The following is a 20000-nucleotide window of genomic DNA, read 5'->3' as shown; positions in this document are numbered from 1 at the left end:
TATTTGAAGTCTGTGCTGTTCTAACTGAATACATATGCTGCTTAATACGTACACATAAATTTTTACTTGACTGACCAACGTAAAATGATGGGCAATCCTTACAAGGAATTTTGTAAATGATGTTGTTATTTGTTACGGGACTATTCTTAATTAGCATATCTTTAATGGTATTGTTATAAGAGAACACTACAGTAACATTAAACGATTTAAATGATTTTATTGTTTCAAATCCACGAAAGTAAGGTAAGCTAAGTACATTTTTAGGCATTTCTTTTTCATTAATAGCAACACTATAAAACTTTTTGTGAGCTTTTTGATAACATAAATCAATTAAATGAGGTGGGTAGCAGAGATTGTTTCCTATCTTTTTTATGTATTCTATTTCTTGGTCAAGATATTGTGGACTCGTGATACGCAAAGCACGTAGGAACATAGAAGAAAAAATTAAAATTCTAATATTAAGATGGTGGCCAGAATAAAAATGTACATATGTTAAATTATTTGTGGGTTTTCTATAAATACTGAATTTACATTGGAAAGATTCTCTATGTATTAATACATCTAGGAAAGGGATGACATTGTTATTTTCAATTTCAGCAGTGAATTTTATGGATGGCACCAAATTATTCAATTTAGACAATAAATCATTTGCATCAATACCAGCAGGTAAGACTTCTAAGATGTCATCTACATATCAAAACCATTTTAAGGGGACAAGCGTGATATTCGGGAGGTGTTGTCTTTCAAAAAGTTCCATATATAAGTTTGAAAGGAGAGGTGATAAAGGGTTACCCATGGCCATACCAAATATTTGTGGTAATATTCTCCATTAAAAATAAATCTGCAATCACCAATACATAACTTAATCAATTAAATTATGTGATTAACGGACTTAGGCAATACAAATCCAGGACGTCTGTGAAGCTATTTACCTACTCCACCACCGCAAGAAGCTATAAGTTCATGCTGTCTCTCACCCTCAAATACCTTTCGCGCTCTATTATTTGCTGATTTGGAGCCAGCATCAACCCACCTCGAACTCGGTAGTGTTGTAGTGCTTATGACGGCACGTAGCCATTATATAAGTCATATCACATTGCCGTGATTCATATACATACATCGAGCTACAAATGTCCTTTAATATCAAATTCACTCTACCTCGGAATTAATATATTTTCTTATATGCTTAACCGAAGGGGAATTTTATTAGGCGATAATAGAATTGTCGGTGCCCGGGCGCGAACCCAGGGCACCATACAAATCCAGGACGTCAGTGAAGCTATTTACTCACTCCACCACTGCAAGAGGCTATAAGTTCCTGCCGTCTCTCACCCTCAAATACCTTTCGAGCTCAGGTATTCGCTGATCTGGAGCCAGCATCAACCCACCTCGACCTTGGTAGTGTTGTAGTGCTTATGACAGCTCGTAGCCATTATATAAGTCATATCACATTACCGTGATTCATATACATACATTGAGCTACAAATGTCCTTTATATCTAATTCACTCTACCTAGGAATTAATATATTTTCATATATGCTTAATCGAAGGGGAATTTTATCAGGTGAATTAGATATTAAAGTTTATTTGTAGCTCGATGTATGTATATGAATCACGGTAATGTGATATGACTTATATAATGGCTACGTGCTGTCATAAGCACTACAACACTACCGAGGTCGAGGTGGATTGATGCTGGCTCCAAATCAGCGAATACCTGAGCGCGAAAGGTATTTGAGGGTGAGAGACGGCATGAACTTATAGCCTCTTGCGTAGGTGGAGTGGGTAAATAGCTTCACTGACGTCCTGGATTTGTATGGTGTCCTGGGATTGCGCCCGGGCGCCGACAATTCTATTATCGCCTAATAAAATTCCCCTTCGGTTAAGCATATATGAAAATATATTAATTCCGAGGTAGAGTGAATTAGATATTAAAGGACATTTGTAGCTCGAGGTATGTATATGAATCACGGTAATGTGATATGACTTATATAATGGCTACATGCTGTCATAAGCACTACAACACTACCGAGGTCGAGGTGGGTTGATGCTGGCTCCAAATCAGCGAATACCTGAGCGCGAAAGGTATTTGAGGGTGAGAGACGGCATGAACTTATAGCCTCTTGCGGTGGTGGAGTGGGTAAATAGCTTCACTGACGTCCTGTATTTGTATAGTGTCCTGGGTTCGCGCCCCGGTGCCGACAATTCTATTATCGCCTAATAAAATTCCCCTTTGGTTAAGCATTTATGAAAATATATTAATTCCAAGGTAGAATGAATTAGATATTAAATGACATTTGTAGCTCGATATATATATACGTATATATATATATGTATATCACACATATCCACAGGTGAAAAATAAGAGACAGGGTGTAGGTCCTGAACGGTTTCAGCTTTATTTTCAAGTCCTTTGTCAATGCCTTGATAAAGCCGAAACTGGTCAGGACCTACACCCTGTCTCTTATTTTTCACCTGTGAATAAGTGTGATAAATGAATCACGTGCTAAAGTGATTATAATCATATATATATATATATATACATATATATATATATATATATATATATATATATATATATATATATATATATATATATATATATATGTATGTAGTATGTATATGTATATATATATATATATATATATATATATATATATATATAATATATATATATATATATATATATATATATATATATATATATATATATATATACATATATATATACAGTGTGTTTCGCAATTAGAGGGAGCCCCCCCCCGCTGTCCAGCATAAACTAAAATTGATATGGACAAAAACAAAAGTAATTCAGAACATGTATTTATTTAATTTTCTCTCAGAGTATTTAATATTTTGTGTTGTCACCTCTCTTCGCAGGTCGTTGAGGCTAGGTATACCATCATAGTTCACTGTGCGCGCTTCAACATTAAGATTCTACCAATGTTTTCACACACATTTAAGGTCAGGGGAGGTACCTGGAAATTCACTTGACAAGAAGAAATCGATACCAATGTTTCGAAGCAGCTCCTGTGTCTTAAAAGCCTTGAAACACGGTGCCTTATCATGCAAAAATGTGACTTCTTCAACAGATAACAAATTTTCAGGATCTTTGAGGAAAGACAATACTCCACCAGTAAGCATAGTTTCTCTGAAGGATTCACCATTCCGTGACTGTCCTTTTTCTTTGATGATCCACATTAACCGTGTGGCTATGAAACAGGGACAAATTTCCAAAGGTTCAGGAAATTTCAGGAAATTTCACAACTTGGCGATAGAGCACATCATCGCTGATATCATCCAACTTTGCAGCCCAAATGATGTAATTTTTATGATTTGGCTTCCTGACTGTGTAAATGAAGAATTCATCTGATGAGGCAACATGGAGAAAGTCAGCTTCATCCCAATCCTCAAGAAATGAACCACAAAACTATGCATGGTCTTCTCTCTGTTGCTGAGTGATGTTGGACTTGCTGATAACATGAAATGGTTTGATACCAGATTTTTTCAACTCATGACATACAGCACTATAACTTCTCTTCTTTCCCCTTTTTGTTTCTAGTTCAAGCACCAATTTATGTAAAGACTTTCTTGGTCTACCCACTGCCTCAGCTATGATGTCTTTTGACTCCTGAGAAAGGACTTCAGGCCTTCCAAGATTCATTAGTTCAGAGGGCTTAGTTACGTATAATTTATCTAAATGGCTTGCAAAAATTCTTACACCTTTGGTAGGAAACATTTCTAACACAAATGTTAAAAACAATGTTGATTTTATAAACAATTGAATAGTTTAAATTTGAATTTTGATTTTAATATGGTTAGTTTTGATGTTGTCTCTTTATTTAGATGATTTACATGAATATTTGGAGGATGAATTAGAACGTCATGACATTCCCTTAACTGTAGCAAACCTCATTAGTCTCATAAGGTTATGTATCAAAGATCGTAAATTTTGTTTTAATGGGAAATTTTTTGTGCAAAAGTTTGGCATGGCTATGGGTAATCCCTTATCTCCTGTCCTTAGCAATATTTACATGGAATTTTTTGAGACAAAACTCTTACCAAGAATTTACCCCCGAAAAGTTATATGGTTTAGGTATGTGGATGATATTTTCTGTATTTGGCCAGTTCACGAAAATCTCCAGGAATTCCTTAATAATCTCAATACTTTAGTCCCTTCTATAAAATTTACTGTAGAGGAAGAAAAAAATTGTAATTTGAATTTTCTTGATGTAACTGTCCATAGAAATGATAGAAATGTCACCTTTTCAGTCTTTCGGAAAACAACTAACATTGCCTCTTTTGTTCGTTACTACTCTAATCACCATCAAAATGTTAAATTTCTGGGAAGTTCCTAAGGGCTTTACGTGTCTGTAGCCCGCAGTTTATTGACGCTGAGATTAAAACTATTCATGATATTGCATTGAAACTTAAATACCCAAGGACTTTTGTAGATGTGGCATGGTGAAGAGCTAGAAAAACATTTTATTCAACTAATGAAAAACTTGAATTTAGTAATCATAACATTCTAAAATTACCCTATGATGAAAGGTCTTTAGATATTCCTAAAATTTTAAAGCTTTTTAACATAAATGTTGTTTTCAGCAAGATTAATGTCAAGAGTTTAGTAATAAAAAATTCTCCTAAAGATCTTCCAGGCTGCATATATGAAATTCCTTGCAAAAAGTGTGATAAAGTCTATTACAGACAGACCGGTAAATCTCTTTCACAACGTCCCAAACAGCACCAATATTCTGTGAGAACTGGGCAAATATCAAATGTATTATTCTTACATATGAGAGATTTACATCATCCATGATCTAAATCTCTTATTAACTGGAGTCAAGCAAGAGCCTTAATCCCATGAAATGACACAGTTAAAAGGAATATCATTGAATCTTGTTTCATCAAGTCAAATAATAGAAATGTTCTAAATTTAAGTCTTGGTTTATTTAAACTTGATGCTTTCATAATGAAAAAAGTTGTAGATAAATATAAGCAACAAAATTGATATATTCAGTTTTTACATGTTTTGGACTGTAAAGATACTTCGTAATTTCGATTAGGGTCAAATCTGTTTAGGTTTGTGACCATGTGATATCCGATAATCCTGGATTATCTCTTTTATTTTTTACCCTTTTGACAATTAACCATCTGCTATTCTCTTTGATTTTTTACCCTTTTGACAATTAACCATCTGGTATTCTTGATCTTGTTGTGTACCTGAGACCTTTCTCTCCAATTGTATTTCATTCGCTCCTTGACAATGTCTTAGAAAAGACGAAAGCCCTTGTATTTCTGACTATCATTTTCCTGTGGTATTCGCTTACTCTCTTAATGTATTTAGCTATCCAGGAGTCGTTAGCCATGGCTGTATATAATTCCGTCACCCAGTCTGAAAATACAAGAAATGTAAAATGAAAATTAGCTTAGTAGAAACTTAAGATAATATACTTGGAGATAGGCTAGAGCAGAAAACTTTAAAACTTTCCATTTGTTGTGTCGGGGGGTGGGGGGGATCGCTCTAATTTCGAAACACCGGTATATATTTTTGGATACTGATGGGCATGATTAGCTTGTCTGTATGCAATTGCATTTAGTGTTGCTTAGCATATTATTACATTACATCATTTGTGAAATCAAATCAAATAGGCCATTGTTTTAAGCTTCCTTCAGCAGAAAATGAGAAAAAACTCCTATTTAGATAGACTTCTAAAAAGAAGTAAACATTATCTGAAATTATTCACAACAGGAGTACTACAAAAATAAACCTCCAGGAGACAATGAATAGAGTAGCTAAAATGTAAACACATTTATTATTATAATCACAACAGTGTCTCAATAATGTCACTATTGAAAAATTAATGATGCCACCCAGATGCGGTGTCCATGGCACTGGACCCCATGTCCCTCGTCTTGAATCTCACAACCTATAAAAAAATCACTACCATAAATATAACAACACCATATATATATATATATATATATATATATATATATATATATATATATATATATATATATATATATATATATATATATAGACACAACCCTACCAATACAGATTCAGACAACATAACTCCTAGAAACTAAATTTCTGATAAATCAATCTGTAGGGATTGAAAATTGATAAAAAGTATATGCCGTCATGAAATACACTACGATAATGTATAAAAAGATCTCTAGCAATTCAATAATGGCAATAAAGTACATATACATAAGTTACGAGATTTAATTTAAGGGACTAGTGACATGGACGTCAAGAAAAATTACTTCAACTCAATTTATGTGTGTCAACAAAAAATGAGACCAACCTCAAAGTAATCAAGCGTCTTAAAGTCTCTGAAGAGTTCCCCGTCGACATTAGATCTTCATGCCGACCAGAGCTGTAGAGTACTGGGAATAGCTGGTAAAGGGCGGAGAACCATGTTGCCCGCTGCCGCTCCTTGGTTCAGAAATGTAGACTCAATTCTTATCCTTTCATGTTAGCAGAGAATAAGATCCATAACAAAGTCTCTGTAAAGATTCTCAATAGTTCCCAGAATCAAACAAAAGCCGTGGTAAGGACAGTGGTGAACTGTTGGTGGGAGGGAAACAAATGCAGTATGTTAACAAATAAACCTTGAAGAAAATTCTGTTACTTTACTTGAAGTTCTTGAATGATTCAACAGTCATTAAACGACGAAACTAGCGGGGAAGTTAAATCTCAAATTGTTAGCACACAACTGCTTCGTTGCCAATAATGACTCCGTACCTAAAAGAATTAAACAGTAACGAAGAGATCTTTTCAAATAAGGAAAAAATGTATACTATAAGAAACTTATAAGATATATCTTATATTTTATTTTCTACAGAAATAATGAGGACAGAGACAATCTATTATAACTCTAAAATACATACTGTATTAAGCTATGATTGAGCAACAAGCCAAGCTCATCCTTCTCTCAAAGAAAGAAGTATTAAAGGGGTCCACCATCAAGAATAAAGCAAAGAGAGCCGGAGATGAAAAGAGATAGGAATCCTGATGACGATCACGTTCAGAGTATCTCCGGTCACTCGAGAACAATCTCCACAATGAGTTATTATGGATGTAGCGTCCAGTCACATAACTGCGAAGAAACGAAGGTAAAGAATCCCCATTATTACGGTTTTATCCGAGGTTTTGATAATCATAAACTTATTATCAGAATGAGGCAGTTGTTATCAGTGACACTCACTGATACCAGTTAAACTTGTGGGTATAATAAGTCAGTGATTGTATCTATAATTACCTAAGAAAATTGTCAAGATTTTTATATTTTATGGAAGAGAGTAGAATACATAAGGGATTCAAAGACCAAGGCAAGGATCCATCGTGAAACACATCGTGATTTTAAATTCATTAGACTGAGTTCGGTCCTCCAACCCAAAGTTAGGTCTTCTGTCTTCATGAAACTTCTTATATCTCTGTCTTGTAATCCTTAAAATTTTAAATTCTTACTCAGTGGCACATTATAAGCAGAAAATGTTGGAAAGACTCTCTCTCTCTCTCTCTCTCTCTCTCTCTCTCTCTCTCTCTCTCTCTCTCTCTCAAGGCGAGTATTATATACATCAGCGTAATATAGGGCATTATTTATAGGTTTAAAACCGCTCATGTTTATTCGTAAATTACGCTGTGGCATATTTTGTTGGTTATTGGAGAAACTAAAAGGAAAATTAGTCTTACAAAAAGATCGTATATTTCTCTTTCGTTTACCTTTGCCACCATTTTTTTTATTCATTTTAATTTATCCATATATTTTTCACGACAATCTCTTACGCTGCTGCTAATAAGAGTTTTGTGCTTGTTATTATTAGAAGACATTATTTTTATTTCATGTGTTGTGTAAGCAGCAATAAAGGGCATAAGCTTGCTAAGCAACTTTCGCAAGACCAAGATACCAGCATGTAAAAAAAAGAAAAAAAAAGAAGAAGCATCGAAGTGGTGTCTTCTACACATTAATATTAAATAAATAAATCAGCAATAGATAACTAATGCGCCAGCAATAGCTGAGAGAGAAAAAGAGGTAATAAAATAACTCTTGAAGCAGCAATACGGCTACTGTTAAACAAATGAATAGCTTCATTTATAACTGCAAAATAGACGTTTTCACTGTTTTGTACAGGATGAAGAAAGCTTTTGGGTAATGTACAATGTCAGCCAGTAACAAATATGAACGCTGGTGTGCTTGTTCCAGAAGCGCCGCCAATCATTGAAATTGCCGAAATTTTCTACCCACACGTGACCTATGAGATGTGGCTTAGTAGGGCATCCGCCGACGAAATTTCCAGATCCCTGATCTTTGGAATACCAAGTATGGTAGGATAAGGCTCAATAAAAACTCAATTGACAACAAAAACTCTATTGCTGATCACGTCAAAAACTGGGAATGAAGTCAACTCTATAGATTTCAACACCTGCGGTACGAAGCGCGATTCGCGTTTTTTTTTTTTTTTTTTTTTTTTTTTTTTTTCAATCGAATCATGCCTTTAGCGATATTTCACATATCACCAAACATAGGACATTTTTTTTGCGTTGTTTTTTTTTCACTTATGCGTCTTTTTTTTCCATCGAAATATATATGAACTTGACGGTATGTATGTATGTATGTATGTATGTATGTATGTATGTATGTATGTATGTATGTAGGTATGTGTGTTTCCTATAGACGGCGAAACTACTGGACATAAAGGAACTAAAGTCTGACTATATATGTACCAGATTTTATAGGGGATGGTTCTTTAGCCGGATACCGTTTTGATCCGGATATCCGAACATGCAACTTCTTCCTTATTATTGGCAAAGAAAGCATTATGCTGATAGAACTTTTCACGAGGATTCCAAATATGCTCTTACGTTTCTTCTTCGATGAAAAATAACGATGATATTAGAGGATGGTTTTTGCCAGGTAACGATTTGATCAGAGTATCCGGCCAGATATCCGCCATGCTAACTCTTTAATATTATTTGTAGGGAAAAAAAGTAAAACAATATTCACATAGAATTTTTCACGATGATTCCAAATATGCTCTTATTTTTTTTTACACGATGATAAATAACGATGATATTAAGGTTCAAAAAATACCAGCCTGCGATTGCCTACCGTCAGGTGCTAGCTAGTATATCTATATATTTTGTTTTCTTCTTTTTTACTTATGCGTCTGTATTTTTTTCCATCATATAGAAATATGCTATGAAAGGTATTTCAGTGAATATTACTTTTAATGTATATTCGTGCGTTTATGTTCTTTTGGCATAATCGATATATGCCACCAAAGATATTTCAGTTGCTATTACTTTCAGCATAAATAATTTTGTTCATTTTCTATTCGTCTGTTTGTTCTTTTTTTCCACTCCCATTAAACTATGGTATGACAGATATTTCAGTTCCGATTACTTTTGAATGGAAATGTAATTTTTGTCGGGTTTTCCTTATTCGTCGGTTTTTTTTAAACCTTGCCCCTCAAAACATAGCATGACAAATATTTCGGTTAATATTACATTTTAATACTGCTTTTGCCATCTTCCATGATGAAGATGATCAATTAATTCCTAATGCACTCTTTGCATTCACATATGCATATTTCATTCTTTATGGACATTATAGACTAGCAAACAAACAGCTCCACATGCAATAATTTAGAAACCAAATCCAGAAAATGTATTGCACGTATGAATCACGGTGACTAAAATGATATTAAGCAGTGCTTTACCCTAATTATTTTCATGTGAAAATTTATTTCCGGTCATATTCACTTGTTAAGACCCACCGTAAAGGCTCAGCAAATTCCTATTTGCAGTAACATCGTAATTTTTCTTGTTGTGATCATTTATTACTTAATGTGGACAAAACATTTCCGAAGATAAGTCAACAGATCAGGTGTTTTACAGTAATGGATGGTGGGTTATATCTCATTGATTATTTTCATATGAAAATTTCATTTGCTCTGTACATACACACACACACACACACATATATATATATATATATATATATATTATATATATATATATATATATATATATATATATATATATATATATATATATATATATATATATATTATAGTGCTTTACAGTAATGGAAGGTTGGTTATGTCTCATCGAGTATTTTCATATGAAAATTGCATTTTCTCTGCATATATAAATACATCCATACACAAACACACACACACGCCATATATATATATATATATATATATATATATATATATATATATATATATATATATATATATATATATATATATATATATATATATATATATATATAAAATATATATATATATATATATATATATATATATATATATATATATATATATATATATATATATATATATATATATATATATATATATATATATATATATATATATATATATATATATATATATGCTTTAAAAATCACTGTAGATGCACGTGACTTCATAAATAAGCGAATCCCACAGGAAAATGATAGTCAGAAATCCAAGCACTTTCGTCTTTACTCAGACATTGTCAAGGAGTTGATGAAGTACAATTGGAGAGAAAGGTCTCAGGTACAAAACAAGATCAAGAATACCAGATGGTTAATTGAAAAAAGGGTAAAAATTAAAAGAGATAATCCAGGATTATCGGATATCACACGGTCACAAACCTAACCGAAATTACAAGTACCTTTACAGTCCAAAACATGTAAAAACTGAATATATTAATTTTGTTGCTTATATTTATCTACAACTTTTTCATAATGAAAGCATCAAGTTTAAATAAACCAAGACTTAAATTTAGAACATTTCTATTATTTGACTTTATGAAACAAGATTCAATTATATTCCTTTTAACTGTGTCATTAAATGAGATTAAGGCTCTTGCTTGACTCCAGTTAATAGGATGGTCTAAATCTCTAAAATGTACGAATAATGCATTCGATATTTGCCCAGTTCTCACAGAATATTGATGTTGTTTGGGACGTTGTGAAAGAAATTTACCGGTTTGTCCGTAATAGACTTTATCATACTTTTCGCAAGGAATTTCATATATGGAAGATCTTTAGGAGAATTTTTTATTATTAAACTCTTGACATTAATATTACTGAAAACAACATTTATGTTAAAAAGCTTTAAAATTCTAGGAATATCTAAAAACCTTTCATCATAGGGTAATTTTAGAATGTTATGCTTACTAAATTCAAGTTTGTCATTAGTTGAATAAAACGTTTTTCTAGCTCTTTTCCATGCCACATCTATAAAAGTCCTTGGGTATTTAAGTTTCAATGCAATATCATAAATAGTTTTAATTTCAGCGTCAATAAATTGCGGGCTACAGACACGTAAAGCCCTTAGGAACATCCCAGAAAAAACAGAGAATTTAACATTGTGATGGTGATTGGAGTAGTAATGAACAAAAGAGGCAATGTTAGTTTATTTTCGAAAGACTGAAAAGGGGAAATTTCTATCATTTCTATGGACAGTTACATCAAAAAAATTCAAATTACAATTTCTTTCTTCCTCTACAGTAAATTTTATAGAAGGGACTACATTATTGAGATTATTAAGGAATTCCTGAAGATTTTCGTGAACTGGCCAAATACAGAAGATATCATATACATATCTAAACCAAATAACTTTTTGGGGGAAAATTCTTGGTAAGAGTTTTGTCTCAAAAAATTCCATGTAAATATTGCTAAGGACAGGAGATAAGGGATTACCCATAGCCATGCCAAACTTTTGTACAAAAAATTCCCCATTAAAACAAAATTTACTATCTTTGATACATAACCTTATGAGACTAATGAGGTTTGCTACAGTCAAGGGAATGTCATGACATTCTAATTCTTCCACCAAATATTCAAGTAAGTCATCTACAGGCATTTTTGTAAATAAAGAGACAACATCAAAACTAACCATATTAAAATCAAAATTCAAATTTAAACTATTCAATTTGTTTATAAAATCAACATTGTTTTTAACATTCGTGTTAGAAATGTTTCCCACCAAAGGAGTAAGAATTTTTACAAGCCATTTAGATAAATTATACGTAACTGAGCCCACTGAACTAATGATTGGTCTGATAGGGTTATTGATATTATGTGTCTTGACTAAACCATACATATAAGGTAGGGAGGCGCATTGCCCTTCAAAATGGATTTAATTTGTTTATTAAAATGGGAGTTCAGTTTCGTATAAGTATCAGTATCATTTAGCAATGTCATTATTTTACGTATATAGTCACTTTTATTCATTATTACCACTACATTAGATTTATCTGCTTTTGTCACTTTCGCTGTTTTGTCATCTTTAATTTTCTTAAAAGCCTGGAGAAATCTCACGGGTACATTAGGGGGAAAAGGTTTACTCATAGCACCATACACAATACCTTTACAAATACTGATATCCTCAGGGCATAGGTTTTGATTAAATTTTTCTAAATAACAAAAGGATTTAGAGATGTCGACACAGTCCAGGTTACCATTAAATACACCAAAGCTTAACCCATATCCCAAAGCCGCTGTCGTAGCACTATCCACTGGTTTGTCTGATAAATTAATCATGAAGTCCACGTTGGCATGCTTAGTCCAGTCGCTTCAGCAATAAGATTTTTCAACTTTATTAATATATTCAGTTTTTACATGTTTTGGACTGTAAAGGTACTTTGTAATTTCGGTTAGGTTTGTGACCGTGTGATATCCGATAATCCTGGATTATCTCTTTTAATTTTTACCCTTTTGACAATTAACCATCTGGTATTCTTGATCTTGTTTTGTACCTGAGACTTTTCTCTCCAATTGTACTTCATTAACTCCTTGACAATGTCTGAGTAAAGACGAAAGCGCTTGGATTTCTGACTATCATTTTCCAGGGGGGGGGGGGGGGTGTGGGAATTCGCTTATATATATAATATAATATATATATATATATTTATATATATATATATCTACTATATATATATATAGATATATATAGTACCTATAATATATATATATAATTATATTATATATAATTATACTCATAATATTATATAATATAGGTTAATAAATATATAATATATAGTATAGATAATATACATATATTATATATTATATATATATATATATATATATATTATATATATATATATATATATATAGTATATATATATATATGAAAATCGTCTACCGTTTGTACATATTTATCTATGATGATGTGGTGTTATAAATACAAGATCATTAATACGATCATCCCAATGGTTAAGTTATTTATCTTTAACTGATTCGTATTCATGCATCGTTATCCTTTCGTAATTCTCAGAGAAAAGAAATAATCTTTGTAATCTGTACCTACGCTGCCCACAATTTCGAAGCTTGCAAATAAATCGTTCACAGCTAACACTTACAGCTAATGCTGTTGCGTTTGCTGACTTCTGGAGTGACGGAGAATGTTCACTCAACAACCTGGCATATCTCTCTCTCTCTCTCTCTCTCTCTCTCTCTCTCTCTCTCTCTCTCTCTCTCTCTCTCTCCTCTTTGCTAATTGTCGAAGGTTCTGATTGAGGCAATGCGATCGTGTAATGACTCATGCTAATTGGGTAAGTAACTGAAATGAGCGAGGTAAGGCATGAAGCACTGCTAATGGAACATTGGTGTTCGTTAGGAATGATGAAGGTGATGCCATCTGAGTCCAGAAGAGCTGGAGGAGAGTCGTGACTCAATAAAGTGCTTATTAAAATGGAAATTATTTCAGATTTTAGCGTGTAGCAACTTGTGCTCCCGGTACTGGAGGTCGGTGCCTTCACTCAGTAAATCAGATATAATCTTTTGCAGAAATAAACCAAAGTTGTAGATTCCCAACACTATTCTTTTAACAGTTTGACATGTAGCAATTAGCGATTAACCATTGAGAGGAAGTTGTGTTTTTCTGAAATACTTTAATTGACGTCCATACCAAGGAAGGTATTTCGCTGTTATGTATTCATGTTTAAAACATAATTCGTTATTTGAAATTGAAAATTTTGTTTGACCATTTCAATTCCTATGGAATTAGTAATCTAAGCATGAATACAAAGCAAAATTTTATGTCTTTCAGATTATTTAATAAGTTTATTCAAATACCTATAACATTCCAATTTAAGATTATCTAGTAGTCTAGAATAGTGTTACAACTCATTCGTCTTTGGTCACTGTTCCCAGAATTTTTCAAGTTGAGTTGACAGCGAAAATAACCTTTGCACTCTTCAACCCATGATTCAATGCCCCCGTAGGAGAGTAATGCCACCAGTGCACCTCATGTGGTGTACTGTAGGAATTACCTAAGGTTCTTTACAGCGTCCCTTGGGCTCATAGCTGCAATGCCTCTCTTTTATTTTACAACCTCCGTTCATATACTTTTTTTTCCATCTTATTTGCTACTCTCTCCTAACAATTGATTCATGGCGCAACTGCGAGGTTTTCCTCCTGTCAGACATTTCAAACTTTTTTTTACTGTCAATTTCTGTTTCATCGTTGAATGACCTTATAGGTAGGTCTTAGCCTTGGCCATTTGGCCTAAAGTCTATATTCTATTGTATAATTTAATGTTGACGTCCCCAGGATGCATGGCGTCGAGAATTTAGAAAATGTCACCTTTTTTCATAAATAAAAAGCAACTTACTTCTACTTCCTATTTTATTTTCATTCTGAAATAGAATTCTTGCATTTTATGACTGATGAGGAATAAAATATAGTGAAGGCAAAATCCACTAAGTGATTTAGAAAGAGGCCTTATAATCTCTAAACATAGTAGGTTAGGCCACTGAAATACTTTGAACAACTATCCTCGTACGTGTATACAGACGGGTACATACATACCATTGCAATATGAAAATGTTTTCAAATAATAGAACGCATAAAATCTCGGTTAAAATTGATTTTTAAAATTTTTTAAATCAAATAGCCACAAGACACCAATGGTCTGGATTACTTGCATCTCAGCCAATGAGTGCCAGGGATCCTTTTCCCTGTGATGTGACATTGCTTGCGTCTCAAAGATGTTTATCGAGTCTTCCCCGGGAAATTCGGCCTTTGAAGGAGGAGGAGTCAAAAGAAGCAAACAAGGATAAAGAGGGGAAAGTAAGAAGGCAAACTATACATGTTGAAGTTGTTTTCCTGTGAGGTTCCCAGTCAGACAAATTTCAGATGAATGAGTCGTTGTAATATGGAGTGGGATGTTTTTCGAAAAAAAGAAAATCACTAAATATATAATGAATTGCAAATGAACAGAGTATTGTGATTGATTTTTCTTTAGTTTTCATCCTTCGTCGTTTTTCTTTTTGATATAGTTCAATGGTAATAGTCATGAAATGATTGCTTCGGATACTAAATATATAAGTTTTGCGTTTGATGACTCAAAACGTGTTACATCCTCAAGGAATAAGTTAATCCTTAATCGAGTTTTCTTAAGTTAAATAATCTTTTGTAAACCATATCTATGTAAATATAAACGGGCGAATAAACCAGTACCAAATTTATGATACAGGTAACAAAGGTACTGTCGTAAGAGTTTAAGTGTAGACACAGTAGTTCTTATTAATCTTGTATGTTCCTCGATATATATAATTGTCAATTCCCTATATAAAGTTAAGTTCATTATTTTTTCACATGGTAATAACACAAAATACATAGATTATTAAGTTGAATCTACCTTATGGAGTTTGTTTATTATAGCAAGTATTATCCACATTCAGGAGGAGACACTATGTCGTCAATCTGTTCCTGACTGCACATACTGAAGCCCCCTAAACCTTTGGTTGCATTTTAACATCGGAAATTCTTTTCCCAGCCCTCACTGCGTTTATGTCATGGCACTCATGGCCGCACCACTCTTTAAAAATCCAACGTTAAATCTTTTTCCCTGTGAATGCTGTGCAATTTCATCCTGAATGCTTCCCGTTCTACATGATATGATGTCGCATCTTATCTGCACTTTCCAAACTACACCCCCTTGCCTTCAAATAACTCCTACGATAGTCCTTCCGTAAGTCTGAATGCTTCTTTTATAGTTTTTAGTTTTCTGTAAAGGAAAACTATTGAGATGGCTTGTTGCCTGTCCGTCCGCCTCAGATCTGAAAAACTACTCAGACTAGAGGGCTTCAAATTGGTATGTAGATCATCCACTCTCCTATCATCAAAGATACAAAAGTACAGCCCTCTAGCCTCAGTGATTTATATTTTACCTAAGGTTAAAGTTAGCAATGATCGTGTCTGGCACCACTATAGGTGCCAATAACACAGGCCACCACCGGCCTGTGGCTGAAATTTTCATGAGCCGCGGCTGAGAGTTTCATACAGCATTATACGCTGTACAAAACTCGATTGCGCCGATGAAACCTCAGTTCATATTTACTTGTTTTGTTGTTTTCTTTTTTTATCTGCTTCTTTGTCTTTAGAAGTATTGATGTATTTAAATGTGATTTTGCAACACCTCTTCTGAGCTGTAGCCTTAGGAAACTTGGAAATTAGGCATAACTACCCGAAGATTTAAAAGTCAGTTTGATTTCAGTTCCATTTGCTTAAAGGGTAGAAATATGTAATTGCATCTCACCTACTTGTTTCTCCCAGTTTTCCTTTCCATTTGCAGAGTTTTTATTGTATGTCAACAGATAAATCCTGGATATATATTCTGATCATTTTAATGTAGGTTACTAAATTATAGAAGTCTAAGTACCAGGATAAGCTATAGTAGAATGTATATTTGGTGCTTAGACTTTCCATATCCTGTTGTTGACATTCAATCCCTTTCTAGTTCTAGTTACAGGACCTGTTTTTGCTCAATTCTTGTTAGGATCACTTTCTTTAAAAAAACATAAGAACACATTTAGGGTCAAACAAAACACATTTTTTCAATACTCTTAGGCATTAGTCAGTTTTTTTTTTTTACTTCTTCAGATCAATAGATTGTTATAAAATGAACCTTTAACACTTTTACAAACCTCAATACAAATGCCTAGCTCTCGTCACGGCCATAATATTTCCATTTGCTTCATTTTATGTTCATATTATGCAGTGTTCAAGTAATAAACGTCACTTGATATTTGAAAACTTAAAAGTCAACTGTTGGAATTTGTAAACATTTAGAGACAGATTATTATCTTTTTTTTTATTAGTTTCGTTTCTCTAATGAATTTGATGTGTACTTGGCTGCATTAGCTAATTCCTCTATATTTCAGTCTGGTGGAAGAATAACGCGAATAATTTTGTGAGCAAACTTAATTGAATCAAAACTCAGTTTCGTGATTATTTTGGAAACGTTGGTTCGGTTAAATTTTTAGTTTGTGATTTTCTTACAATGGGTAATGCCGCCCATGTAGCTTTCTCTCTTTGCAGTACAGTAGAATGATGTAGATTCTGCTACAACAGCTACAATACATATACAATCCTTTGCAACTTTCTGGTAAGGTCAGTAAGGTGAAAAAATCCAGCCCATTAGATTAGTTTCAGAGTTGCATGGCTCTTCAGGCAAAGTTAGACAAGAGTCAACGTCAAAGGTATCAGATGTAAGCAATGTACCCATTGCCTCTAGGGACGCTTACTAATATATTTTGCAAATAAAAACACTGCATACGGTATTGTATCCAGAACAGAGTATCACCCTGAATTTTAGCAAAACAACAATGGACTTCAATGGAAATTTGTCGTAAACAACTTGCATGAAGAGTACGATGTCATTTTGACAAGATAACACATGAGATAGAACAATGGACGTTCCGTTTGTAAAGAAAAACTACGATGGACAATGGATTCTCGTTATACCAAAGCTGGTATTGTAATAGTTTTCGACCTTCGCCTACATCAGGCTTTTATTACATTTGTTTTTCTTTTTTTAATGGACACGTGTGTTTGGGTGACATGTTTCCCAACAGGAGAAGCAATATGCCCATTAATACGCTAAGTCGACATTTCTATTACGAGCCAAAGAGGTATATGTCTTACTTCAAGTATATCTCTTATTTTCAGCGCCTTCAATAGCCATAACTTTTTTATGAAGTTCCGGGCAAACAGATGAACGAGGTAGGAATTCCAGGTAATAAACCAAGGTCGTGGATGAGATGACAACCTCTGAGAGAGTGTAAATTAGACCTCAAAGGATCTCCCAAGATGGTATAGTATATACGATCATTCCCAAGATCTCATTGAGACTGGAGATGACTTATTAAGAAGTTAATGATCTCATAAACAAGTGCCTCCTCTCTGAAAGTTATGTTACATTATATATGGATCGTAAGCAGGTATTTAACATACCCATAAATCCCACCTACGCCCACATAAATTTATCTTTCATATATAGTTAAAAATAAAAGTAGGATTGATTTTGCCTTATCTCATAAACCTTGAATTTTTCTTCCTTTTCGTTAACCTGTATAATTTACCTTTTCAATCTAAGTCTCACTTAACCTTACACTTAAAAATGACTGCTCTCAATGTTGCAAATAGCTTCCAGCACGATGATACAAGATGAAAGATTGGTGCTTTTAAAACAGCTTTTCATTATGCATTCTATTGAACGAAAGCGAACTCACGCTCCTGGGGCTTAACTGCAGTTGCAAATCTGTTGCTCAGCCTACGAGAGTGACCCTCAAATAGGATGTCTCATATGCAGAACATCGCAGATTGCTGGTTATTCGTGCCAGGTTTGGTTCAGCTTCCATCAAACCCGGGTAGGCAGTGCACTCTGTCGCTTGCATACCATAAGAGAAAATAGATGAAATAAGAATGAGCCACACTTTCAGGAGTTATACAGTTATCACTGGACCTACAATTTCAAAAGGCATTTCAGTTCGGAAAATTAGGCTAACTTTCAGAGGGACGGCTTGCAAGAAATAATAGTCCTCGCCCTGCTTTTCTCTACTATTGTTTAAGAAAATTTCAGCCCCCAGATTCAAACTATGAAAGGTATTCTGTTACCTGATGGTGTGTAAGTTTTACTATAATTGGAATACTACTTAATATGTTAAAAACCTGAAAAGGAAATTACTTATTTTCACTTTTGCATTCTCTTGGTTTATCATCGAGGAAGTGATTTTTAAAAAAAGTACAAAGCAAAAATTTGTATGTGCTTTGGAAGGGAGCTCTAAGGGTGCGTCCACACTACATCAAAACTGTAAAAAAAAAAAATAAATAAATAAATAAAATAAAAAAATAAAAAAGTCGGAAGTGTCACAAACTTTCTGAAAACTATCAGCGACCGTAATTGCAAAACGAACATTTAGCAAAAGGCCGGATAAACATATGAAGCACTGGTTACAAACACAGTTATTCTTTGACTTAAATTCAACCTGTTTGTGATGTGTTACGATAAGTTACAGACTGTGTTTATGACCTGTTGCAAAGTATTTAGCTCGAGCGCTTTTTGTCATCTTCGCTTTCCAGCATCCAGTTAATCTCAACTGGAATATTGCCTCGCCAACGCACTGTTTCAAAACCAGAAATGCAAACAACAAGGGCTTGATTGTCAGAATCAATGCTCCACACGGGCTTCATTCATGGCTGCCTCGAGATCAGATAATCACTGATGCAGTTTCAATATCATCTCAGTTCTATATAGTGTTGCCATCATTCACGTGAGTCTATTCTTTACTCTTCATTAAACAAATGAGGGAATATTACATGATGTAACGTCTGAATGTAATATTTCATGCACATATTTTTAATGGTAATGCTTGCAAAATGTGTAATACTAGGTGCGTGAATATGTAATTTAGTGTTTTCGTATCAAATATCTGTGTAGACGCCGAGGAAAAAGTTTAGCAGCTGCAATCACCCGGTGATATTTCGTTTCTAGTTCGTATCCTCAAAACTAATTAATTTCTAAAGCAGAACTTGCAAGGTTACATAAATTTATAGAATAATTTTAACTATTTTTCATTCTAAAGGTCGTTTTCCTTGCTTTAAGTGCTACAGTTCTTTTCAGAGTACCACAATTTAATTTGATGTTATTTTTCATTCCCCTCTCTCGTGTCAAGGTGCTGAATGTCCTTGCTCGCTTAT

Source organism: Macrobrachium nipponense, chromosome 39 (genome assembly GCF_015104395.2).
Source record: "Macrobrachium nipponense isolate FS-2020 chromosome 39, ASM1510439v2, whole genome shotgun sequence".
NCBI lineage: Eukaryota > Metazoa > Arthropoda > Malacostraca > Decapoda > Palaemonidae > Macrobrachium > Macrobrachium nipponense.
Note: the sequence above shows the minus strand (reverse complement) of the source record.